The 25,964-nt window shown below is 42.7% G+C and overlaps 1 protein-coding gene across 5 annotated transcripts in view; it reads right to left on the bottom strand.

Annotated features, from left to right (window-relative positions):
* Positions 1–20,808, bottom strand: part of LOC127574945 (CYFIP-related Rac1 interactor A) — a 171,117-nt gene extending 150,309 nt beyond the window's left edge. For all 5 annotated transcript variants that reach the window (XM_052024485.1, XM_052024484.1, XM_052024487.1 and 2 more), the window contains exon 1: positions 20,658–20,808. The gene's annotated coding sequence lies outside the window, so the exon portion shown is untranslated. The remainder of the gene's footprint in view (positions 1–20,657) is intronic.
* Positions 20,809–25,964: the final 5,156 nt, after the last annotated feature.

Genomic DNA, 25,964 nt, shown 5'->3' with positions numbered 1-25,964 from the left:
AAATGCATTTTCTTTCTTAGGTAATCCTTCAGGATAGAGGAGGACTTGTTTCCATTTCAGTTGAGAGATTTTGCTGGTCGAGGAAGCCAGCGTGGGATTCACATCCACAGGTGGGTCGGAAGGTGCTTCGGGGTTAGGTAGATTCGGAGGTGGTGCACTCCTGCCTTTTACGCTGGGCTTCCGTGTGCTCCCAACACATGGACTCAAGGATTTCAAAGCCACCCCAAATTCTCCTTCTACATTGAGAGATCATGAGCCAGGGATTCCTGTTGGTTATGATGTTTGAGAATGTCCTTGATTCACTTCCTCTGTCCACCTGGCCATGACAGAGCTCAGAACAGAGTGTTTTTTTTGGGATCCTAGTATTGGGCGTACGTGTGATATAGCCTGTTCTTTGGTAGCAATGGAGTGCAATGGGGGCCTCAACGCTGGGAATGCTGCCCCAGGAGATTTCACTGACGTTGGTTTGCTTATCCCGCCAGTGAATTGTGAAAATTGTGCAGACACAGCATTGATCAAATCAGTCCAATGGTTTGAAATGCCTTCCCAGAAACATTTGAGGGCCAGGGATCACTGCTAACTGGTAAATCCAAGCTTTCTGCTGGTTTAGGCCTTGATCGTGATGATGCAGCATGTTTTTTCCTTAGCTTACAGTGAGAACTGTGGACCCACGAATAAGATCGCAGCTTGCATGCATGCCATCATGAATCAGATGCGTGATGAAGACAAGTTTAAGGCAGACAAATTTAAGCAGAGTGTTCCAAGATGCTTCTCCAATGACAGAATCAGAGTCAAAAGAGGCCAAATATAGTGTTTGTTTTTGCTCCCTGCATTTCTCCAGGAGTTTTCACATGGTGAAGATCACATCCATTGTGTTCCAACACTGGTCAAATCTGCACTGCAATTCAGGGAGCAGCTCACTGGCCACTGAGAGAAGGACCCTGGTGATGATGTTCCCTATGCCACACAGCAGACATACCTCTAATTTGTTCCCTTTCTTGAAGACAGTCACAATTATGGTTTCCCTCAGGTTCCTTGGTATATCATTCTCTCCCCAGAAGAGGGAAATGAGCTTGTGAAGCTGTGACTGAAGTTTACTTGTGCCAACCTTCAAAATCTGAACAGGGATATTACCTTCTACCAAGACCCCGCGGTTTTTCAGATGGCATATTGCCCTGATGACCTTGACACCAGGGATGGTGACGGACCGGATACCTCATTGTGGAACGTTGTTAAGGACAGAATCACAGGAGTACTTCACAACATTCTGTCCTTGATAACTTTGCTTTTCCCTCTCAACAGGGTAGTTTCTTGGGTGTTTGAATGAATTCTTCAGACCTGAAGAATCTGCGCTTGTCATAGTTGACAGCAAATTGCTGGACCTCCTGCACCATCTGCTCTTTGGGTCAGGAGTTCTCTGTTGGGCATTGGCCTTCAGGTGGCTGTAGAGTGGTTTTATTTCTCCGTGAGGAGTGTTGGACCTTCCAAACTCTGAATACCTTCTGTTTGCAGTTAATTGGCTCCTGGATCTCCTGGCCATTCTCAAACCTGTGGATCCATTTTCCAATAGAGAAGCTAAGAGTCTCTTCAGATGCCAATTATGGTGAGCGTCAGGGCAGTCAGAATGCTGTGGATACATTAGCCTACAGTTGGTTGTGGGTCAACAGGTTGTCTATAAGCACCATCTAAGAGGTACCTTTTCAGAGTCATTGAATCCTTTAATATTGATTTTCTTGTAACAAATGTACTGTACCGCCATTATTTAGCACACAGTCAATTGCCAATTACACAGCAGGTTAAAGAGTGCTCAGATCAACAGGCATCCATACCTGCCATGGTACAAATGAGGATATAATCTAACAGGTGTCAGTGCTTAGATCCAGGAGTTCAAGGGGGTTTCCAGAGAGATCTTGTTCTTGTCCCACTGGTGAGATGTGATGTTGGTTAGGACAAGACTTTGCTCCAAGTATTTTAATCAGGAAGAGGACTACACTGGAGTTAGCTCTCCATACTCTTTCCTTACCAATCATGGCTTGCCAGGAAATTACATTTTTTCCAAACCTGGTGTTAATGTAACCCAGTAGTTTCCCTCTGCAAAGCAGATCATGGTTTCCCCAAGATCAGAGTAGAAGTCCTCTTCTTCATCCATAGCTTCCAGGTTGGAACATTTGCACACAAGTTCAAAAGAAGTTAAACTAGCTCATTCTTGACAGTGAATCTTGCCGCTTGAAGACAGTGTTCCTCTTCCAGAATGCCCTTCCAGGAGGAGTACCTTCTACCTTGTTCCTCAAGCTGGCCATCTCATGCTCATCATAGCTCCATCAAGATGGTGATGTCAAGGTCAGAATGTGCAAGTTTCCAATCTATGATGGCAGAGTGGCATTCAGGTCTGTCACTGTCGCGCTATATGCAAAATCCCTGACATTCAAGGCCCCAAGCTTCATGTTGAGGGAAGCTGTCCATGAGTGACTTCCTTTAATGTAGGATAGCTGTTGCACACCAACTACTAGACAGGCATGACAGAATGAGGTCCTGATCCAGTGGCAAGTGAGACTCTGCTGTATGAGTATTAATGTACCGGTGAACATCCACGTGGGTGCCTGACAGCATGCACATGCGCGCGCGCACACACACACACACACACAGGCTGGGTTCAAGCACAGACACTTGCATTTTGCCTCCTATTTGCTTCTCCCTGCCACCCTACAAACCCCTATGACCTCTCTCACCACCCAACTCCCCATGATTCTTTTAACCATCAAATCCCCACCATTCCCAATTCTCTTCTCCTTCTGTACTCTCAATTGTCCCCTTGCCATTTCCCACCCTTCCCCAAGTCCTCTCCATCCAACCCTTACACGCATCCAGAGAAGATTAAACCTATGGTCTGATTATCAGATGTTTGGATTTTTTTTGTAGCTAGTTGTTGGCAAACAATCTGCTGCATTTCCTACATTACAATGGCAGCTTGACACATTAATGCATTTTAGGACTTCTGAAATAATGAAATGAGCTACCAAAAAGGTATCAATCTTCTGTCCTTTTCTTCAAAGCTGGAATATTTTTCATTTTAAAACCAAACAATCTTCTGAATATGTACAATAAATGTATGTGATACTTTCACCTCAAAAGAGAGTATCAAAATCTGTATTCCAATGTCACTTTTGCTTTTTTAAAAAAGACTATTAAGAGTGCAGGCCACCTTTTAATCATCAGACAAGGAGGTAACACATATACCCATAACAGGCTTGGGTTGTTCAGGCAAAGCACTGTGAAAGAAGAAATGCCAAAACACAAAGAATATAATCAAACACTTTCATTACATAAAGGAAATCAGTCAAGGAACTGACACGGGTTCAAATTTGACATTTCCTTTTTTTTGAAAAATAAAGCACAGTAGAAATGTGTTGACAACTGATGAATCATTACCAAATGAATCCAAATCAGAAAGGAAATTGACAGTAAGACTTGGACTGAATACAAGCTTACTGAGAAAAAAAAACTAGCTATGGTTCTTTAAGTTGCGTTCATACCAAAGCCTAACCCACAACACTGGGGGAAAAATCCAGTACTTACCAGAAAGCTCACATCAAACCCGAGTTCTGAAACAGAGGCTACAAATGCCTGAAACTACTCACACTGTGGCTGCCTTTCAAGCACACCAGGCCTAGAACCTTGGTGGGGGGGGGGGGGGGGGGGGGGGGGGGGGGTGGTGTTGGGGGGTTGGTGGTGCAGGAGTGTCCACTTTTCCAGTCTTTAAACTTTCCCAGGCAATGCTGGAACACAGCCCTGTACCTCCAAAGAATATTCACTTCACCAGAGCATTTTTATTGGCCATTTTTGGTTTCATTGCACAAACTTAACATTGAAAGACTGGGTGCCCATTCAGCTGAAATGTTTAAGTACAGACTATAAAATGTTTCAATTTCTTATGATCTAGTGTTTTGTGTGAATGATTTCATACCTGTTACAACTTAGGTGCAAATTAACTGCTGCATATCACAATCCATCTATCCTCTTGTTATAAGGAGCCAACATCATTGTACTTTTTTTTAAAAAGACAATGGTAAAACTAAACTAGAATTTGGACAGATGTGCAACATGGAGGATATGTGCAACACATTACAGAGATACGAGATTCTGCAGATGCTGGAATCTGGAGCAACACACACAAAATGCTGGAGGAACTCAGCAGGTCAGGCAGCATCAGGTTGAGACCCTTCATCAGGACTGGAAAGGAAAAGGGCAGAAGCCAGAATAAGAAGGTCGGGGGAGGGGAGGAGTACATGCAGGCAGACAATAGGCAAGTTCAGGTGAGGGGGGAGGAGGTGGGAGAAGTAAGAAGCTGAGAGGTGATAGGTAGAAGAGGCAAAGGGCTGGAAGAGGAGGGATCCAGTAGGAGAAGGCAGTAGACCATGGAATAAAAAGGGAAGGAGGTGGGGAATAGATAGGCAGGTCCGGCAGGAGAAACGGAAGGAGTAGCAGTCAATGGAACGCAGGTATCTGGGATCCTTGTTGGAGCCAAACTGGGAGGCCTGGAAACAGAGCTGGAAGCCATGTGGCACAAGATGGCAGAGGAGACAAGTGCCCAGGAAGGACATGTGGCTGTGGCAGTCAGTCTGGGTGAGCACATGGTCGAAGAGCCAGAGAGCAGCAGAGATCACAGAGGGGGAGTGGTGAGAGAGAGTCTCACAGAACTCCCAAAAAGAGGAGGAAAATTTCTTCAGGGTAGGCATACTTCAAAGAGACTTCGCAGTGGAGCAGCAAAACGGAGACACAACAGGTTCTGCAGATGCTGGAATCTGGAACAACACACACACAAAATGCTGGAGGAACTCAGCAGGTCAGGCAGCATCCAGAGGGAAATAAACAGTTGACGATTCAGGTCGAGACCCTTCACCAGGACTGGGAAGGAAGAGGGCAGAGGCCAGAATAAGGTGGTTGGGGGAAGGGGGAGGAGTACAGGCTGGCAGATGATAGGCGAATCCAATTTGGCACAACATCGTGGGCCGAAGGGCCTGTTCTTGTGCTGTACTGTTATATGGAAGAAGTGGTATATAATTCCAAGATTTTATCCCACTCCTAGGTAAACTCCTGGGAGTCACAGAACAGTCCTACAGTATGACAATACAAGATTAATTTCAGTTTGGGCTAGGTCAGACATTCATTTCAACAAATTTTCCTTTCATAAAAAGTATTATTTTCTCCAGTATTAAGTTTCAAGTTTAAGTTTATTGTCATAGTTATATATACCCAAGGTATAAATGGATGATAGTTAGCTTTTTGCAGCAGCAGCTGGGTACATTACAAAATGAGGACAAACACAAGGTAACAAACTTAAATTAACATGAATTATAGATAACTTGCATGACAAAATAAACTAAAATAAATGTAATCGAGTTTACTGCAAGTTGAGAGAAAAGAGAAATATATTTGGGGGTAGTGTTAGGGATTTTCAGGTCGTTTTAAGAACCTGATGGCAGTGAGGAAGATGCTGTTGTCTTCAGGCTCCTGTATCTCCTGCCTGATGGTAGCATCAAGGAGAGGGCATGGCCCAGATGGTGGGGGGTCCTTAATAATGGATGTCACCTTCCTATCACCTCTTGTAGATGTTCTCGATGGTGAGGAGAGCTGTACCCATGATGGAACTGGCCAAGCCCATCACTCTCTGCAGCCTCTTGCATTCCTGTGCACTGGAGTTTCCATACCAGGCCACCATGCAAGCAGTCGGAATGCTTTCCACTGTACATCTGCAGAAGTTTGTCAGACTCTTCAATGACATGCCGAATCTCCTTAAACTTCGAAGCAAGTAGAGATGCTGGCACACCTTATTCACGGTTGCATCTGTGTGCTGAGCCCAAAATATATCCTCCGAGATGTTGACAACCAGGAACTTCAAGCTGCTCACCCTTTCCACCACAGACCCTTCAACGAAGACTGTTGTGTGCTTGCCTGACTTCCCCTTCCTGAAGTCTACAATTAGTTCCTTGGTTTTGCTGATGTTGAGTGCAAGGTCATTGTTATGACACCACTCAACTAGCTGACCTCTCTTACTCCTAACTGGCTCCTCATCATCGTCCGTGATTCTACGAACAACAGTGGTGTCATCAGTGAATTTGTACATGGCATTGGAGCTATACTTAGCCACACAGTCGTAGGTACAGAGAGAGTAGAGCAGGGGGCTAAGCATGCAGCCCTGAGGTGCAACTGTGTTGATGTTCAGTGAGGAGGAGATGAGGTTTCTCATCCATACTGACTGTGGTCGCCTAGTGAGGAAGCAGAGGATCAAATTGCAGAGGGAAGTACAGAGGCCCAGGTCTTGGAGCTTGATGGCAAGTTTGGAGGGGATGATGGTGTTGAATGCTGAGCTGTAGTCAATGAACAACAGCCTGACGTACGTGTTCTGGTTATCCAGGTGGTCCACAGCCGAGTGGAGAGCAATGAGATAGTGTCAGCTGTTGATCTGTTGTGGCGATAGGTGAAGTGACGTAGGTCCAGGTCCTTACTGAGGCAGGAGTTGATTCAATACATAACCAATGTCTCAAAGCACTTTATTATGATGGATGCAAGGGCTACCGGACAGTAGTCATTGAGGCAGGTGACCCGGTACAATTGATACCATCTTGGTGGGAACTTCAGAATGCAGAAGCATGAGGCTAAAGATGTCTCTGAACACTCCAGCTAATTGGATAGTGCAGGTTTTTAACACTTGACCAGATACACTGTCAGAGCCCGATGCTTTGTGAGGGTTCACCCTCCTCAAACACTGTCAGAGCCCGATGCTTTGTGAGGGTTCACCCTCCTCAAGGATGCTCTGATGTCAGCTTCTGAGATTGAGATCACAGGATCCTCAGGTGCTGTGGGGACTCGCACAGGTGTGTCATTATTCTCCCTCTCAAAGCGTGCAGAAAAGGGATTAAGCTCATCAGGAATTGATGCGTTATTGCCATTTATGCTATTCATTCTCACCTTGTAGGAGGTGACAGCATGCATGCCCTGCCACAGCTGCCGAGCGTCTATATGTGTCTCCAGCTTTGTCCAGAATTGCCTCCTTACTCTCGCGATAGCCTTCCGGAGGTTGTATTGGTACTGGTTTGTTATTGTCACATGTACCGAGGTACAGTGAAAAACTTGTCTTGCATACCGTTTGTACAGGTCAATTCATTACACAATGCAGTTACATGGAGTTAGTCATTGATGTAGTACAGGTAAAAACAATAACAGTACAGAATAAAGTGTCACAGCTACAGAGAAAGTGCAGCGCAATAGGGTGCAAGGTCACAATAGGGTAGATTGTGAGGTCATAGTCCATCTCATCATATAAGGGAACCATTCAATAGTCTTATCACAGTGGGGTAGAAGTCGTCCTTAAGTACCTGGACTTCTTATAGGTCTCTGAATCACCAGTCCTGAATGCCACAGATCTAGCCTTCAGCAGACCACGATTCTTCTGGTTCATCCAGAGCTTCTGGTGTGGGAAGACCCAATACGTTTCTGTGGGCACACACTCATCCACGTAGGTCCTGATGAAGTCGGTGATGACTGTGGTATATTCCTTCAGATCCGCTGATGAATCCTTGAATATGATCCAGTCCACCAATTCAAAGCAGTCCTGCATATGCTCCTCCGCTTCCCTTGACCATACCTTCATGATCCACTCCCCTGATGCAGCACTCTTCATTCGCTGCCTGTACGCAGGTAGTAGAAGCACGGTCAGGTGGTCAGATTTCCCGAAGCGCAGGCACGGGATGGCTCGGTAGGCACAATTCATGGTGGTCAAGTGCGTTAGGTCCTCTGGGTGTTACAAGTGACATGCTGGCAGTAGTTTGGCAGACACTTCTTTGAATGAGCCAAGATGAAGTCCCCCTGCGATGATGGGGAAGGCATCAGGGTGCGCAGTTTTGTGCCCATTATTCACGGCACTCAAATCCTCCAGTGCCAGCTTGATGTCTGCCTGGGGTGGGATGTATGCCGCAACCAGGATAATGGCGGAGAATCCCCCTCGGCAGATGGTAGCAACGACACTTGACCACCAGATGTTCCAGATCAGGGGAGCAGGATTGAGTCAGAACCGCCACGCCCGAGCACAACGAGTTAATCAAGAAGCAAACACCGCCGCCTCTGCCATTACCTGATGCCGCCTTCCGATCCAATACGATAAACTAGCAAGTTAGACAAATTTGCACTTACAGTCTTTCAATGATCCCAGTGTACTGGTGAGAAATGCTGAACATTACACTTAAGGAATTGCAAATGAGTTAAATATTTGAACTCTGGCACAGCTGGTAGAGGCATTGACTCACAACCCCAAAGATCTGGGTTAATTCCTGACCTCAGGTGCTGTCAGTGTGGAGTTTGCACATTCACCCTATAACCGTGTGGGTTTCCCCCAGGCGCTCCAGTTTCCTCCCATATCCCAAAGACAGGGGTTACTATCTGGCCACTGTAAATTGCCCCCAGTGCAAGGGGTGAGTGGTAGAATCTAGGAGGAGTTCATGAGGATGGAGGGAGAATAAACAAAATGGGATTAATGAAGGGTTGGTTTGAATGGGTGTTTGATGGTCAGCACAGACTCAGTCGGCTGAAGGGCCTGTTTCCATGCTGTAGAATCTGACTGTATTCAGCAAGAAGTCCAGTAGTTCGAGCACCAACCCAGCAATCCAGAAGTCGTGGGTTTACTTCTCAACATTCAATTCAATAATCATTAAATGTCTCTACAAATGCATTGGAATAAAACCCTTACATCTCCTTAATACATTCAAGACAAGTTTTTCCACTGTACCTCTGACAATAATAAACCAATACCAATAAAACAGAGCACAAGTTACAGATGGATTCAGTCTTATCTTTCATGTAATTCCTGAAGGCTTCCTAAATATTGCTGCCTCTACCACTTCCCAGGCAGCATGTTCCAGGCACCCACCACCCCCTGTTAAAACAAAAATTTCTCCATAAATCCCCTTTAAACTTTCCCCCCTTTACCTTAAACCTACACCCTATAACATCTGACATTTCCATGCTGGGAAAAAGACTCTGACTACCTATTCTATCCATACCTCTGATACTTTTATATGCTACTATCAGGTTGCTCCTCAGACTCTTACCCTCCAATGAAAATAATCCAGGTTTGTCCAACTTCTCCATTTAGCTAATATTCTCCAATCCAGGCAACATCTTGCACCCTCTCCGATGCCTCCACATCCTTCCTGTAATCTAGTGACCAGAACCGCACACAATACTCCAAATGTGGCTTGACCAAAGTTTTAAACTGCTGCAACATAATTTGCCAATTTTTGTACTCAATGCCCTGGCCAATGAAGGCAAGCATGCCATACACCTTCTTTATCGCCCTATCCACTTGTATTGCCAACTTCAGGGAGTTATAGACTTGTATCCCAAGATCCCTCTGTACATCAATACTCCCAAGGGTCCTGCCATTTACTGCGTGCTTTCCTATTGCATTCGACCTCCCAAAATACACCACCTTCCACTTGTCCAGATTAAATTCCATCTGCCATTTCTTCACCCATTTCTAAATTCACCCATCTTCCTCATTTGTATAGATTTACTTCAATGCTCCCTCATGTCAGCTTGGCCCTCCAGTGAACTGCCAGCCATTTCAGCTTTGCTCCTTCTCCAGTGGCATGTGTCCACCTTGGCGATGCTCCAGCTGCACTCCAGACCTTCATATCCCTTTGCCCTCTGAGCAGAAAACTTCTCCATTTATTTCAAAATGCTGAGTTTACTTGTCTTAGATGCCCCATTGCATCTGTGTGGAAGTCCCCATTGACATCTATTATTACCTTGTGAACACTTATTGTTTGTTTACCGGAAGCAGTCATCACTGAGAGGACCGACATTCCTGGTCATGCCTAATCATAAGAACACAAGAAACAGGAGCAGTATGAAGTCATCTGGCCCTTCAAACCCGTTTCGCCATTCATCGAGATCATGACTGATCTTTTATTTCTGTCATTTCAGAACAAAGAACAGTACAGCACAGTACAGTACAGGCCCTTCAGCCCACGATGTTGTGCCAACCAATATAAACCAACTCCACGATCAATCTGACCCTTCCCTCCAATACAGTCCATAGCCCTCCATTTTTCTTACATCCATGTGCGTATCTAAGAGTCTCTTAAATGCCCCTATTGTATCAGTCTCTATCACCACCCCCAGAAGCAGGTTCCAGGCACCCACCACTGTGTTAAAAAAAACCTACCTTTGACATCTCCCCTAAACTTTCCTCCATTCACCTTGAACGAATATCCTCTGGTATTGGCCACTGCCGCCCTGGGAAAAAGGTGCTGGCTTTCTATAAATCTTATACACCTCCATCAAGTTGCTTCTCATCCTCCATTGTTCCAAAGAGAAAAGCCCTAGCTCACTCAACCTTTCCACTCAAGACATGTTCTCTAATCCAGGCAGCATCCTGGTAAATCTCCTCTGCACCTTCTCTAAAGCTTCCACATCCTTCCTATAATTGAGGCAACCAGAATGGAACACAATACTCCAGTGTGGTCTAACCAGAGTTCTATAGAGCTGCAACATTATCTTGCAGCTCTTGTACTCAATCCCCTGAATAATGAAGGCCAGCACACCATACACTTTCTTCACCAATCTGTCAACTTGTGTGGCAACTTTGAGGGATTTATGGATTTGGACCCCAAGATCCCTCTGTTCCTTCACACAGCTAAGAATCCTTCCATTAACCTTGTATTCAAGTTCAATCTTCCAAAGTGTATCACTTCACACTTTTCTGGATTGAACTCCATCTGCCACTTCTCCGCCCGACTCTGCATCCTGTCTATATCCCGTTGTAATCTACGACAACCTTCCACACTATCCACAACACCTCCAACCTTCGTGTCATCTGCAAACTTACTAACCCACCCCTCTACTTCCTCATCCAAGTCATTTATAAAAATCACAAAAGCAAGGGTCCCAGAACAGATCCCTGCGGACCACCATGAGTCACCGACCTCCAGACAGATACTCTCCATCTACTACCACTCTCTGCCATCTGTGGGCAAGCCAATTCCAAATCCACGCAGCCAAGTTTCCATGGATCCCATGCCTCATGATTTTCTGGATGAGCCTACTATGGGGAACCTTGTCAAAGGTCTTACTAAAATCCACATACACCACATCCACCACTCTACCTTCATCAATTTGTTTTGTCACCTCCTTTAAAAACTCAATTAGGCTCGTGAGGCATGACCTGTCCCTCACAAAGGCATGGGCACCACTACAGAGAACAGATTTATTGTTCATTGCAGATTTAAACATGAGTAATTAAGTGTCTCAGCTGCAATGGTGCAATTCAAACTCGTGTTTCTAGATCAATGGTCCAAACCTCCAGCTGTCAATCAGTTAATTAATCACAATGTCACCATACTCCTACTATCCCAGCTTCTCTCATCATCCTTCAGGCCCAGTACTCAATGGTGCCTTCTTTGTCTACTTACTATGTTGATACCTACCATTGAGATGTTCCCCTGTATACCACTGAACAGACTTTGCTCTCAGAGCTAAACAAGATACTCCTGCCATTCATTATATTGCCTGGAGACTTTTCATAGGATTCTTACATTAATATACAGTCAGTTTCAGAGAGCCTAATGGCAAGGAACAGGCGATATACACGTGACGACAAAAAGGAATTGTGCAGCTTCTTAATGCATTCAAATTAAAACAAAACATCCATGACCAACAGGAGTTGGAACTTGCAAGGGCTAGCTAGAATATTTAATTCAACATCAAATCAGGTACAGACAGCAGGTGCAGAGAAACAGAAAATAAACTGGATTAAGAGTCAGAGATAAAAGAAACAGATAAAAAGCAGAATTAATTATGACCGTGGATTTTTTTTTAAAAACCAATAATGAAACATTTAAGGGAAAGAGACATTCATAGAAATTAATTTTCTGCGGCAGATGTTATTTGGCACTAATTAAAACCTACTATGCCACTAAAAGTGCAGAGAGACTGAAGTGGATAAGCCATATCTTTTTCTGGCAAATTCAGCCCATCTCTGTGTACCAAGTACAACACTTTCACATAATTCAATTACGTCGAATGGACAGTCAGAAAGGAGGATAGCATTTTAGATGGCTTTCTGGGGAGCAAGCCATTTCAGAAAACAACATCCTGATTTCTGAAGTTAACTGTGCAAATATGGGAGCCCACATCCATATTAACAATCTCAAGGAGAGAGAGAAAGAATTAATACATCAAGTAGATGGCTTTTCATCAGGACATTTCAATGGATGAACTTAAAACTTTAAAACTGTTTCCCTCTCAGACCTTGTGTGCTTTTATTTCAGATTGCAGTATTTTGCTTTTAATATTGAGCAGCAATAATCTCACTGCTATTTCTATTGCAACATCTGGGACTATGCCATCCACACCAACTCATTTGCTTCAAACAATTTCTTGCCACTCTATGCTGTTCACCTCAATACTCCATATCCCCTGAAAACTAGCCATGCTATTTTCCATCTCCAGTTGACTAATATTCCAATGTTAATTCAAGACCTTCATTCCACTTTCTCAAGTGCTCTAACCTAAACTTCAAAGTCAAAACAAGTACAAAGAAAATCCAAGTCAGTTATAAATGCAGCTTTTAAACTTTTCATGCAATATTTCTAACCATTCTGACAGCTGCAATTTTACACTTTCACCCTGCACTTGACTTTTCCAGAAAGTAAAATTGTTTCCAAAAAAAATACAGCATCTTTCACTTCCCTCTCCAAGAAAATGCTGGTTCCACAAGACCTCCAACTCGTTAATAAACCTGTCAATCAAACAAGGCCAACATGGCCAGTCCTCATGCAGTGTTTCAATTTGAAACATCGGTAATTTTTCCCCACGGTTCCCCCACCAATCCCTCGTGCCCCCCCCTCAACACCCACAGATGCTGTTCAACCCACTGAGTTCCTCATTGATCCAGATTCTAGCATCTGTAGTCTCTTGTGTCTGACATGGCCATCTTTCGACTTCCAGGAGATTCCACCATTCATTCCAAGAATGTTAACCAGATGTTAACCAGACAGATACTTGCATTTCATTTTGTGTAACATGTTGCTTCACCCACATGAAAAAATGCATCCAACTTAATAGTCATGCCACAGAAGAAATATATAGCATAAAATGATATGGCAGCCTTTTGTCTCATCTTAGTCCATCCATCCATCTCTGATGCTCAGCTCTCTGATCTTATGGGCTACATCATCTTGGGTCTAGTCCACATTCTGGATTGTTGCCTGTGGTTACTGCCCACACCCATTTAATTTTTCCAGTAGCATAGGCCCAAAGAGCTGACGTTCACACCCAGTAGACATCTGTCAGGGCAGAACTGGCACCCTGGAACACCCTGACATCCTTTGACAGATCACTGGCTGTCCAAGGCTCTTTGAGATGCTTAAAAACCACTCATATGGGTTGAAACAAGGTCTAAAAATTAAATAAAAGCATTAAAGCAGTACCAAATAATTAAAAACAAAATGAGCAGAGCAATTCCCTCTGTCCAATGAATCGGCAATCCTCGTTAAAGAGACAAGGTTGCTGTTCATATGCTAGTCGTGCCTGGCATGAGGCTGAGGGGCAGGTGCAAAGTGTATTCAGTTCCCTCATTAGCAAGTCACTGCTCCACCACCAGACCAAGCACACGTGGAAGCCCAAGATGTACTGGGACACAAACAGCTGATTACCACGGCTCCCTTCAGAACTGTCGACTGTCAGTCAACGTGATTTGGCACAATGGTTCCTTAAAGGTTCCAACATTATTGCTTTGCTATTCTGTCTGGAAGTACAATTTTTCACATTGATCACACTTTAAGAAAGAGTGTTTGACATCAGTGCTAATTTTGATTTGTGAGTTTGTGGATGGAGACAGAAAGCAAGAAATTATAGGTTATCCTGGGAATGGGAAATTGCTGGAGTTCATTTCTAAGGAAGATGGTAGCAGGGAATTTAGACAGTCACAATACAATAAAGCAAAGTCAATATGGTTTGACAGAAGAAAAACAATGTTGGACAAACATAAGAGTTCTTTGATAATAAAACAAGCAAGGTTGGTAAAGGAGAACCAGTAGACACACTGTATTTGGATTTCCTGAAAGCATTTACAAGGATGCCACAAAAGCTAAGAGTTCATGGTACTGGGTTAATACATTAGCACGGATAGAGGGTGAGCTCACTAACAGAAAACAGAGGACAGGATAAATGAGTCGTTTTCAGTTTGACAAGCTGTAACTAATGTGATACCACAGGGACCTATGCTGGGGCCTCAACTATCTACAATCTACCTTAATGCCATGCATGAAAGGACTGCATGCATTGTAGTCCAATTTCCCGACAAGCTGTGAGGAATAGGCAAAGAATCTGCAAAGGGACATAGACTGGTTGAACAAAAATTAGCAGCTGGAATACAATACAGGGAATTTTGAAGTTATCCACTTTGATAGGAAGAATAAAAAAGCCAAATATTGTTTAAATGAAGAACCCAGAACACCATAGTGTAGAGAGATCAGAGTGCTCTCATATACCAACTACAAAGTTAACATGCAGGTATAACCAGTAATTAGGAAGGCAAATGGAACATCAGTCTTTATTGCAGAGAAGTAGTATTCCTCAGAAGTCTGGGGAAACTGGACATACAATCCTTCCCTTCTGCAATCATGTCAACTGCTTTTCAAGAGATTGCTGTAAATATGAAATTAATTTGCGCTGCATTAATTTTAATGAGTATTGAAGAAAAATGAGTATGTCCGATACTGTCCACATCATTGATCTTTTGGAAAGGACTACCAATGCATCCATTTTCACTCTACTGTCACAATTACCTCATAATGGCATCAATGCCTCAAAAAAAAACAATGAAAAATGTACATTAGCAGATGAAAAAAAAATCCCAAAGAAAAATAAAGTAGACGTTGGAAACACAAAGTATAAACCAACAACATTGGAAATACATAGCAGGTCAGGCAGCATCTGTTCAGAGAAAAATAGAGTTCATGTTACCTGTTGACCAACTTGTCAAAATAATGTATTTGAATACAAAGTAAAAGTACATTAAAATTGTAATACATACACATATTTCCTGCCAACATATTCCCCACTTGAATTTTTTGGCCCACAGATATAATTGAAACTGTAGACCTGAAGTGGTTATAGTGAAGATTTTCACTACGCCCACAATGTCCCTGTAGAAGGGCTGCAGTGATTTACAGTGTAATCATTCTGCAATTTGCATTATAAGTGCAGGGACTTCTAACAGCAACTTTGAAGGGCGACAAAAATAAAGAGCGCAAAAGGTTGAATCATCACTGCACTAATCACGATAACAGTTCCTCTGGACTCTTCAATTGCAACACAAGATCTTCTTGTTCAATGGAGAGAAACTTCTTTTTTTAAAAACAAACCCAGCTACTTTCAAGGGCCACTCATGAGAAATATATTTCATTTTAACTGTATGTACTGATATTTTTAGTCACATTAAAAGAGACACATGCTGGAGGTCATGTTCCTCCAACTGCCACCACTTGTTGCTGTACTCGCCACATCTCCAGTGCCTCTCAACAATGCTGGACCTTCACCCACCAGTATTGTACCCCCGTGTTGCACAGTGACGGGCCCACGCCCACCAGTACCGCACCCCGGTGTTGCACAGTGACGGGCCCACGCCCACCAGTACCGCACCCTGGTGTTGCACAGTGACGGGCCCACGCCCACCAGTACCGCACCCCGGTGTCATCGAATGACAGAACTGTGCTCACCAGCGCTATATGCCAGTGTTTCTGTAATAGACCCATGTGTTACTGTCGCCATGCTAGAAACTGAGAGTTCTGTACCCAGCAATGCTGTACCATGTTCCTGTGGTTGATCTGTGCATACAACTCGTTACAACTGGGTCTGGAGTTGCATGAAGTCCTGAATCTTTATGCAGGACTAGAAGTTTGGACCAAATTCAACACAGTTCTTGATCCCAAACCCTGTCAATTCAAACTTGAGGACTAGTGTCGGGGCACCCCAGGGTCTAGGCAGATGTATAGGATGGGGCGGTCGATCCTCCGTCGTGATTGCAGCTGCCACCTCCACGGTGCTGCTTCTCGGCTCCAGCACTTCCCCAATTGATGTCACAAGCTGCTTCTTTAAATGAGTTGGGTCTCTCTCAGGAATTCCCATGGACTGATGGCTAGCCCACAGAAAGAATATCTGGTGTGGTGAAGTGCCAGAGCAGAAAGAAGGGGACTGCAAAGGCAGAGAGTGCAGGCTGAACATGCTCAACCCCGGACCGGATGTGGCCAGATCTAGTTGTTCACTAAAAGTACAGTCAGGGCAAAGTTAGCAATCAGGCTCAGAGATTAGGTTGCATTTCAAGGGCATTTTAAAAGAACCAGTCTTAATAATAATGACCACAAAACTACTGCATTGTCACTTCAAGGGTAATTAGGGATGGTTCATAATTTCTGGCCTTGCCAGCAAGACTCAAATCCTAAAATGTGAATTTTAAAAGTAGAAAGTAACACACATCAAGTGGTATCAAAAGTGAAAAATCCAGTGATATTTGAACAAGTTACAAATGGTGTGTTGACAACACTGGAAGGATCCAGCATGAGCAACAGGGGTAAAACATACGTTTTTCAGATGGCTCAATGTATTAAACCAATGATCAGCTGAACCATAAAATCCCAGGAAGATCCTAAAGGCAATTTCTGATTCTGCAAAGTTAATTGAACCCAGCCAGAGTAGCAATCGTGGCTATTAAATTCCAAATGGAGGGAAAGATCCTATCCAGCAACCCTTTGCTACAGGATGCATGACTGGAATTTGAATGCAGAAAGGTTTGCTTGTCTGTGATGTCCTTTACAGTCAAGTCAACTGCCCTTACGTAGGAATAAAGGCAACCTGAATGAGACGCTGAAGATGCTTAAGGTGCTCAACACAAAATCAAACAATTAAGGGACTTATACCTTCAGACATCATGAACACTGCTCGGCTTAAATAACACGTTGGTTGTTAGACTTCCACACAGTAAAAAGAAAGTAACGACCAAAACTGGAGAATAACCAAAAATAAAAGGAAAGAATGTTAATGCAAATTGTTTAATTTGCACCGTAATTGCAAAACCAGAATTAAAATTTCAAACAAGATTAGCAGAGCAAAATGAAAGGAAAACAGTATTTTCATGGCATTTATTTCTATTTTTGAAGCCATATTGACTATTATGTTTTATATTTTCATTTCAGATTTCCAGTATCAACTTCCTGAGATTAGGATATTTCATGTTCATAGCCTTATAGTCTAGAGCAAATATTGGATAAAAAGTATTACATGCACTGCCAACAGCTTTTTTAAAAAAGACCAGATTTTAACAACTGATTAGTGGATTCGTTTAATAAAAAACTGTGTCAAACATGATGCTTCCCAACATGTTAAGGTTTCATAAAATCTCACATCAAAGAATAAGTATCAAGGCATTCAGTAAGTGGCCAGGACATTTTGCAGATTACTTGATTTACTTTTGACAGGGCAGGGGAAATCATTTGTCCCACCTACTCTCAGTCAATTAAGTGTCCTGGACAGTGAACCTGGACTGTTAAAGGAATTGGTTCAAAGGGTTAAAAAACTTATTCCATGTCGTTTTTACATATCTAACCAGCCTCCAGGATTTTGCACAACTTTTTTTTAAATCAATTACTTTCATTCATATCCTAGCTTGATCTGGGAAGATGGAAACAATAAACTCACAGTTTGGGGCTTGAAGGAATGGCTATGCAGTGAGAGAAAGTCGTATACAGCATTGTAAGAGGAGTTAAACAATATGAATCTTGGTTTGAAATCACTAAAACCTATCAATTCCGGAAAAGTTTCAAAAATTATCAGTGCAGTAGATAATTTCCATAACCTGCTTTATTGTTTCTACTACCCACGTGAACATAATGGCAACATGTTGCTGCACTGTAGCTTGGAAACTAATGTTACGGCAGAAGTAAAGATATTTAAATTAGCTTCCGGCTCACTGACTGATGATGCAGTTGAGATAAATGGTCACAACAAGGCAAATATCTGTGGGAAATATGTCAAAAATGAAGTGAACTGAGAAAATAAGGACGTCAGTTTTTCCTAAAAAAAATTAAAATGTCACAGACTTATCTCAGAACATGCATCAATCACATAAACTGATGAATCCATTCACTCCAATAGATTTCCTGAAATCAAATATGTAATCCAAAACCACTGGTATAAAAAATTTGAACCATACAATTAGCACACATTGCAGATTTCAACAATATAACTTAGATTAAACTCACATCCATTGCTCGCACAATATCTACTTCTCAGGACAAGGAAACAAAATTTAATTTCTGACCATCAGCAAATAGGCTGTTACAATGTTCAAGCAGCATCCAAATTTACTTCACCCTAAAGATAATTTTTGATTTTTTTTACATAAAGACAATTATACAAAATGAATTATTCAAGTTAAACTTTAAATATTACAACACTATACGTGCACAGAATTACATGCCAACAATTCAATTGTTTGGATTACCTTAAAAAGCAAAGTAAGACAAAAAGATACATTATGATGTAAATTTTATTAGGATAATTCAAACAAGAAAATCCATATTTATGCATTAATAGGAATTAATTTCCCATGTAGTTCATAGTGATGTCACTGTACGAACCCAACTGAGACCAAGAGTGATGACTTATCTCCATGAATCATTATTACTATACAAGAAGTATTTTCAGCAAAACAAACATAGCTCCCAAGATTCACCAAGGAACCATAAAGACAACAATTTTGATTTACATAGTTTCATTATTATGGTTAAACAATCCATAGCATCTCTCAGGGGTATTATCAAACAAAACCTGACACCTACACACAAAATTGAAAGTTGGCCAATGAGCTAAACATCTTAAAAGGTGGAAAAAGTAGACAGATAAGGTTACATTGCTGGAACAGATTACAGAGAAAGAACTTAAGAAAAAAGACAAGCTGTTGCTCAACTAGGAGCTAACACAGTTCGTAATAAAAGGTTTAAGGAATCAGTGGGAATTGATGCAAGTTAGGATGCAGACAGCAGAGTGGAAGATGGGAGGCTAGTTAAAAGTGGATTGCAAAAATCAAGTCTACAAATAATGGATGGGGAGAAGGATAGAATCATTAGCTTGTGAACAGGGATATGAATTACATTTCATGACTAGAGGATAATCAGGTCATCTGCTTCTTGGTCAATACCATTCACGTCAATGACTTTGGAAATCTCTGCTCATCTAGTACTGAAAGTCAGACAAGCACCCTGAGAATTTAGTGAGTGTGCAGGGGTCAAGAAAACTGGTGAAGAGAAGGCATTTGATAGATTTTGCATAATTGTTAAAGGCCAACATTTAAAAAAAATGCAAAGGAAATGTAAAAATAGAAGTGTAAAGACACAAACAATAATAAGAGATAGGTTTGTCAGACTCAAGAGTAGTTAGTTGCTGGATTACATGAATGCCCTTTGCACGGGTTGTATACATGGAAGCCACATAGTGTAAAATCAGTTAAATGAATGGAGTGATTTAGAAGAGTTACAATAAAAGAGATTTCAGACAACTTTTTGAATGCAGTAATTAAATCAATGAACTAAAAACTAAAAGTTTAATTCAAGATTTAGTAAGGGCGGATAACTTGCAACACACTACAGTAATGCTTTCTGAAGAAATACAACAGCTGAAACCTGCAATAGTCCATTAACTAAATATAAATGCCAGTACATCTGATTTTCCCCATCTCCACCTCCTTCCCTCCCTAGTAACCAAATATTTTTACTTGCAATTACACTTCCGCGTGCAGCTAGGTAAAGACAGACCAAAACCCAACTCCAACTGCTCCAAAGAACTAAAGATCACATATACACATGCCCCACATGCTCAATTTCACCCCAAATTATTTGGTAATCATGGGGATTCCAGTCAGAGAAGAGCACAGCCAAATATTTGGATACAGTGCAAACTTCCCCGAATCATCACATCTGCAAAGCAGTGGCAGCGTCTTCCCATGCAACATTTGCCCAGATCTTTGAGCCATCATTAGCCCATTTACAAATCCCTGTTTATTGCAATATCACCGCAGGATCCATGTAACCATATAACAGCGCTGGAGACCAGCTTTGATCTATTCTGCTCATCTCAGGCAACGAGAAATGCCACTGTGGCAAAACGAGATCAATACATTGCCATCCTTCCTTGCCTGTGCCAAGACCTGCAGCATCGTCAATGTCCTGCAGACTATAAATGCGCCCAGAATTAAATCATCCTGTTTGGATTCAAACCCGGCAGAAATGGGCAGAAGTTAATATTATGTGTGTTTATGTAAACTTAAGTAAAGGCTGGAGTGATTGGGTAAGGGGTGGGGAAAAGGGTGCATAATACCACGCAGCTACACTGGGTAACTGGCACGAAGCCATCTCTTCTTATGCGTGCCAAAAGCCTACTTAATGTACTTTCCCCGGAGTAATTTCTGCAATAATTTCCAGCTAGCACGGCTCAAAAAACGGCTTGCTCCGGTTCTTCTCACACAACGCCTTATAATCACTACTTTCCTTCCCACTCCAGGGATGGAGCAGAGGAGTAGGGTGGACGAGGAGAAAACCCCTTACCTGCGTCTGTTTATTTCTCCCTGAAGTCTCCCGTTGAACCCAGCGGAGCCTTGTGGATCTAGTTTCCTATATATTCGCGTGCCCCATACATTAGTTTCCTTCGGGCTGGTGGCTAACGGTGCTGCGCTCCGACTCTGCACCCCTCCCAAGTCGCTACACCAGAAACTGTGCGCGATCCCGCACCGGGAATCCGCCTCGCTCGCATCCTCATTGGACGAGGCGCCGTCTGATTGACAGCCCGCGCAATCGCGGGAACTGTAGTCACAGAAAGAGGCAGCTGGCAGCACATGAGCTCAGTCAAGAACTACACCCCTTCGCCTTTCGCTGCTCCGGGAGGCGGTGGATAAGACGTCACTATAGATGCACCAATAGTGCCCCCCTCCCTAGTTATCGGATGTTCTTCTGCAATCATGTAGGTCAGAACTAAACGTGTTAATAGGCAATACTGACATTTTGTGGAAGTGTTTTTCATTTTGCAAAGAGCAAAGATCCTGTTCAGAGTAGCTGCTTCTGCAGACTGACTCCTTGGCAGCACCATCTTGTGGCAACAGCATGCACGAACAGTTTTATTGGTAATGACATTTGGTGAGAATGATTTATGTTTGCAGTATTGTTGTTCTCAATCTACCTTTAATTGGCTTATATGAACACTTATTTAAAAGGACGAACACATTTTTTTAAAATTCTGATAAAATGACATAGACCTGAAATGTTAACTTAATCCTTTTGCAATCTCTGTAGCTGCTCTCTACTGAATATTTACAGCATTTATTTAAATTTCATTTCATACTTCCCTCTGTGTTTTGTTTCCAACAGATTAAACATTTTTCCACCGAAATGTAAAATGTAAAAGACACCATTTTATCCACAATGAAGTTGATTTTGTAAACTTTATCATCGCAGTAGGGTTTCAACAATAAACACTGTACACATGCATAAAATACAGATCAATGTTGTGAAGTGAAATGCTAATCTCAACTAAAATAAAAAAAATCTCTGAATTATATCAAAACACTTTAACCGTTCTCTTCTTTGAGAGTAATCCTATTACCCATAAATCGGATTTGTACCTCAGTTCCATGCATCCATTCCTGAGCGAATGGAGTTTTAATTACCAAATGCCCCATTTGTGCGATGTACTGTAGTCACATTAATCATCTCTCCAGCACATAGCACAGCCCACCGCTGTGGGTTTCAACCCTGATGCTGAATCTGATTAGCGCACAACATCTGGGTCGGCTTTGCTATATGTATCCTGGACTAGACTGGAGCTCTGATCCCATTTTGGCTTTGTTCTGTTTGATGTATTGCATTTTGGTTCTGCCTTCGTGACCATCCTTCCAGTCAGCCACTGTGATTAGTTAATGAAATAAGGCAATTGTAGCAGGTTTCTGTCTGTACCTTTTTGCAATTTCAAGTCCAGTATTATTTCTTGCTTTCTGGAATTCAGTTGCTGCGTCAGAATCAGTAATACCGTTTCAGGGGATGTTCAGAACTTTTGCAGATGCTTAAATCCCTTGTGAAAATACAGAATACTTTGTGCAAATCTCCCAATTCCAAAACTATCATCTCTACTTTTATTTTTATTGAATGAATTTGTGAGGTTTGGCATACTACCAAAATAAGTTTTCATCCGTTTCAGAGAGCAGTGCCCTCATATTATTTATCACATACAAAAGAAAAATCAATTGCTAATGCCACAACCCACAGATTCATGAAAAAATATAGTTGTTAGGGCAGAAATATTTGGAACACAGCATGAAAATGTAATTTTCTCTACATCTTAAATTCAAACATTATTTATATCTTTATATAAATTCCTGTGTCCAAATTTATAATACAAATTGATGTGATCAGCCATCTCCACAACAGAAACAACCAAGGGCCCCATGATATTTGCAAAATATCACAATCTCCAGTCCTCCTCTCCCCTCAAGTCTTTGAATACATTGTAGTCTCCCAACTTTGTTCCCTAGCCATGGGCTCCACCCAAAGGTACAGATAGAACCTGGCTATTTTTAACTTATTCCACCTTAAAAATGACCTGAAATTGAACTAGATATCTACCCCACGACGAACTTCAGACCAAGTATCCTTGCTATCATCAAACTGCTTATTTCCATTTCCTTAATGTTGCCAGACTCCACTCTTGTCATCTGTCATTGAAGCCCTCTAGATGTGCACTGCTGTTTGTCTGCCTGGTTCTACGCTCTAAAAATGACCTCTTCCAAAACTTTGGCTACCCATGTCCTAACTCTCAAGTCCTGTCCACCCATTAGCCTTGTGCTTGCTCATCTATAGTGGGTCACAGCGAACCTCAATTTTTAACTTTTCATCCTTGCTTTCAAATCTTCACTTGCTTTCTTGCATTCTTGCTTTCCCTTGGAAGAAAATGTGGACGGGTGGATTAGTAAGTTTACAGACGATACAAAGATTGGTGGCATTGTGGACAGTGTAGAAAATTGCCAAAGGATACAATGGGATATAGATCATTTGCAGATATGGGCAGTAGCGTAGCAGTTAGCGTAAGGCTTTACAGCGCCAGCGACAGGAGTTCAAATCCGGCCACTGTCTGTAAGGAGTTTGTACGTTCTTCCTGTGTCTGTGTGGGTTTTCTCCAGGTGCTCCGGTTTCCTCCCTCTTTCCAAAGACATATGGGTTAGGAAGTTGTGGGCATGCTATGTTGGCGCCGGAAGCGTGGCGACACTTGCAGGCTACCTCCAGAACACTCTACGCAAAAGATGCATTTCACTGTGTGTTTCAATGTACCTGTGACTAATAAAGACATCTTATTAAAAAAATGGCAGATGGAGCTTAATCCGGCCAAGTGTGACATGTTGCACTTTGGGAGATCAAATGTAAAGGGACAGTACACAGTTAATGGCAAGACCCTTAACACTGTTGATATATAGAAGAATCTTGGGGTCCAAGTCCATAGCTCCCTGAAAGTGGCTACACAGGTTGATAGGGTGGTAAAGAAGGCGTATGGCATACTTGCCTTTATTAGTTAAGGCACTGAGTTCAAAAGCCGGGAAGTTATGTTGCAGCTTTATAAAACTCTAGTTAGGGCACATCTGGAGTATTGCATTCAATTCTGGTCGCCCCATTATAGGAAGGATGTGGAGACTTTGGAGAGGGTACAGAAGAGGTTTACCAGGATGCTGCCTGGATTAGAGGGTATGAGCTATAAGGAAAGGTTGGACAAACTTAGGTTGTTTTCTCTGGAGCAGCAGAGGCTGAGGGGAGACCTGATAGAAGTTTATAAGATTATGAGAGGCATAGATAGGGTAGACAGCTGGTATCTTTTTTGCAGGGTCGAAATGTCTAATACCAGAGAGCATGCATTAAAGGTGAGAGGGGGTAAGTTAAAAGGAGATGTGTGGGGCAAGCTTTTAACACAGAGAGTGGTGGGTGCCTGGAATGTGCTGTCAGGGGAGGCAAATATGATAGAGGCATTTAAGAGACTCTTAGATAGGCACATGAATATGCAGAGAATGGAGGGATATGGACATTGTGTAGGCAGAAGGGATTAGTTTAGTGAAGCCTCTGATTACTAGTTTAGTCCAGCACAACATCGTGGGCCGAAGGGCCTGTCCCTGTGCTCTACCATTCTATTTTCTATGTTCCTTCCATTGCCTCAGCCCTACATTTTTTGGAATCTCTTGCAATGCTATAATACTGAGATATCACAGCTTCTCTATTTCAGGCCTTTGATCATAGAACCATAGAACAATACAGCACAATACAGGCCCTTCAGCCCAGCTTGTTGTGCCGACCTTCAAACCACGCCTAAGACTATCTAACAGCTTCCTCCCACATACCCCTCTATTTTAAATTCCTCCATATGCTTATCTAGCAATCTTTTGAACTTGACCAACAAATCAGCCTCCACCACCACCTCAGGCAGCGCATTCCATGCACCAACCACTCTCTGAGTGAAAAACCTCCCTCTGACATCTCCCCTGAACCCATTACCTTAAAGCCATGCCCTCTTGTATTGAGCATTGGTGCCCTGGGAAAGAGGCAAGGTTTGAGGTGTTGCAGGACGGCTTTTCGGATGGTGTAGGGTCGCCTGTTAACATTGGGGGAAGTAATCCCAAACTGCAGACACCTGCACGCTGATCATTCAGGGATCGCCATGTATGAGAAAGTGCTGCTTCTGTTCTACCTCGCGCCCCCATCACCACCCACCACATTCCCTGCCTCGGTCCCCCATCACCACCACCCACCACACTCCCCACCTCGCGCCCCATCACCACCCACCACACTCCCCGCCTCACTCCCCCATCACCACCTACCACACTCCCCGCCTCGCGCCCCCATCACCACCCACCACACTCCCCGCCTCACTCCCCCATCACCACCCACCACACTCCCCACTTCGCTTCCCCATTCATCTTAGAGTTTAATCACTCCACTGTTGGTGACCGTGCCTTCGGCTGTCAACATGCTGAGATCTTGTATCCCCTCCATATCTCTGTCTGTTGTGTGTGTGTGTGTGTGTGTGTGTGTGTGTGTGTGTGTGTGTGTGTGTGTGTGTGTGTGTGTGTGTGTGTGTGTCTTTGCCTTCAAAATGCTTGTTAAAATCTCTCAATTGGTCCAAGCATTTCTTCACCTGCTCCAACATTTCCTGATATTGGTTGGTGTCAGTTCTGTGAAATGCCTCAGGATGTTCCACTATGTTGAAGGTACCAAATGAAATGTTGCTATTCAGAATCATGCATTTTCCTACACAGTCGATCCTCGCGATACGGCAGTTTGAGTAATGGGAATTTACATTTATAGAGTTCACAAAGCACGACCAAAAATCTGAGTGAGATACAGAATAAAAATTCTTTCTTATGAAATTTATGTGAAAAGTGTAAGTAAGTAATAACAAAGTTTTATTTTCAACTCGCATTTTTTGTTGCATGCACAGATGTGGCTTCACATTACAGAAAATTTGCAATGAGGACCATTTTCTAGGAATGCAACCTCCCACAACATGGGGGTTGCCTGCATTACTATGGGTTACATTTCAAAAGTAGTTCATAGACTTAGATGACAAGAAAGGCAACATCTAAATGCAAGTTTTTTTTTGTTATGCTGTCATTATACCACTTTGCCAGTGTAGAGCAAAATCGGAAAATATATGTAGTGTGATATACTTTTTGTTATAAACAATATTTATACAATGGACATAAACATTTATTTTACAAATTTTGACAAGGAAGTGTGTGTTGACAGGAAAACTTGAAGTATATTTTGAATTGATCTCTCCCATATTGCTTATGGGGAGTCTTATGATTCATGGTGTGGCTCAGGGGT

This window comes from Pristis pectinata, chromosome 10, assembly GCF_009764475.1.
Source record: "Pristis pectinata isolate sPriPec2 chromosome 10, sPriPec2.1.pri, whole genome shotgun sequence".
Taxonomy (NCBI): domain Eukaryota; kingdom Metazoa; phylum Chordata; class Chondrichthyes; order Rhinopristiformes; family Pristidae; genus Pristis; species Pristis pectinata.
Note: the sequence above shows the minus strand (reverse complement) of the source record. Positions and strands in the feature narration are given on the sequence as shown.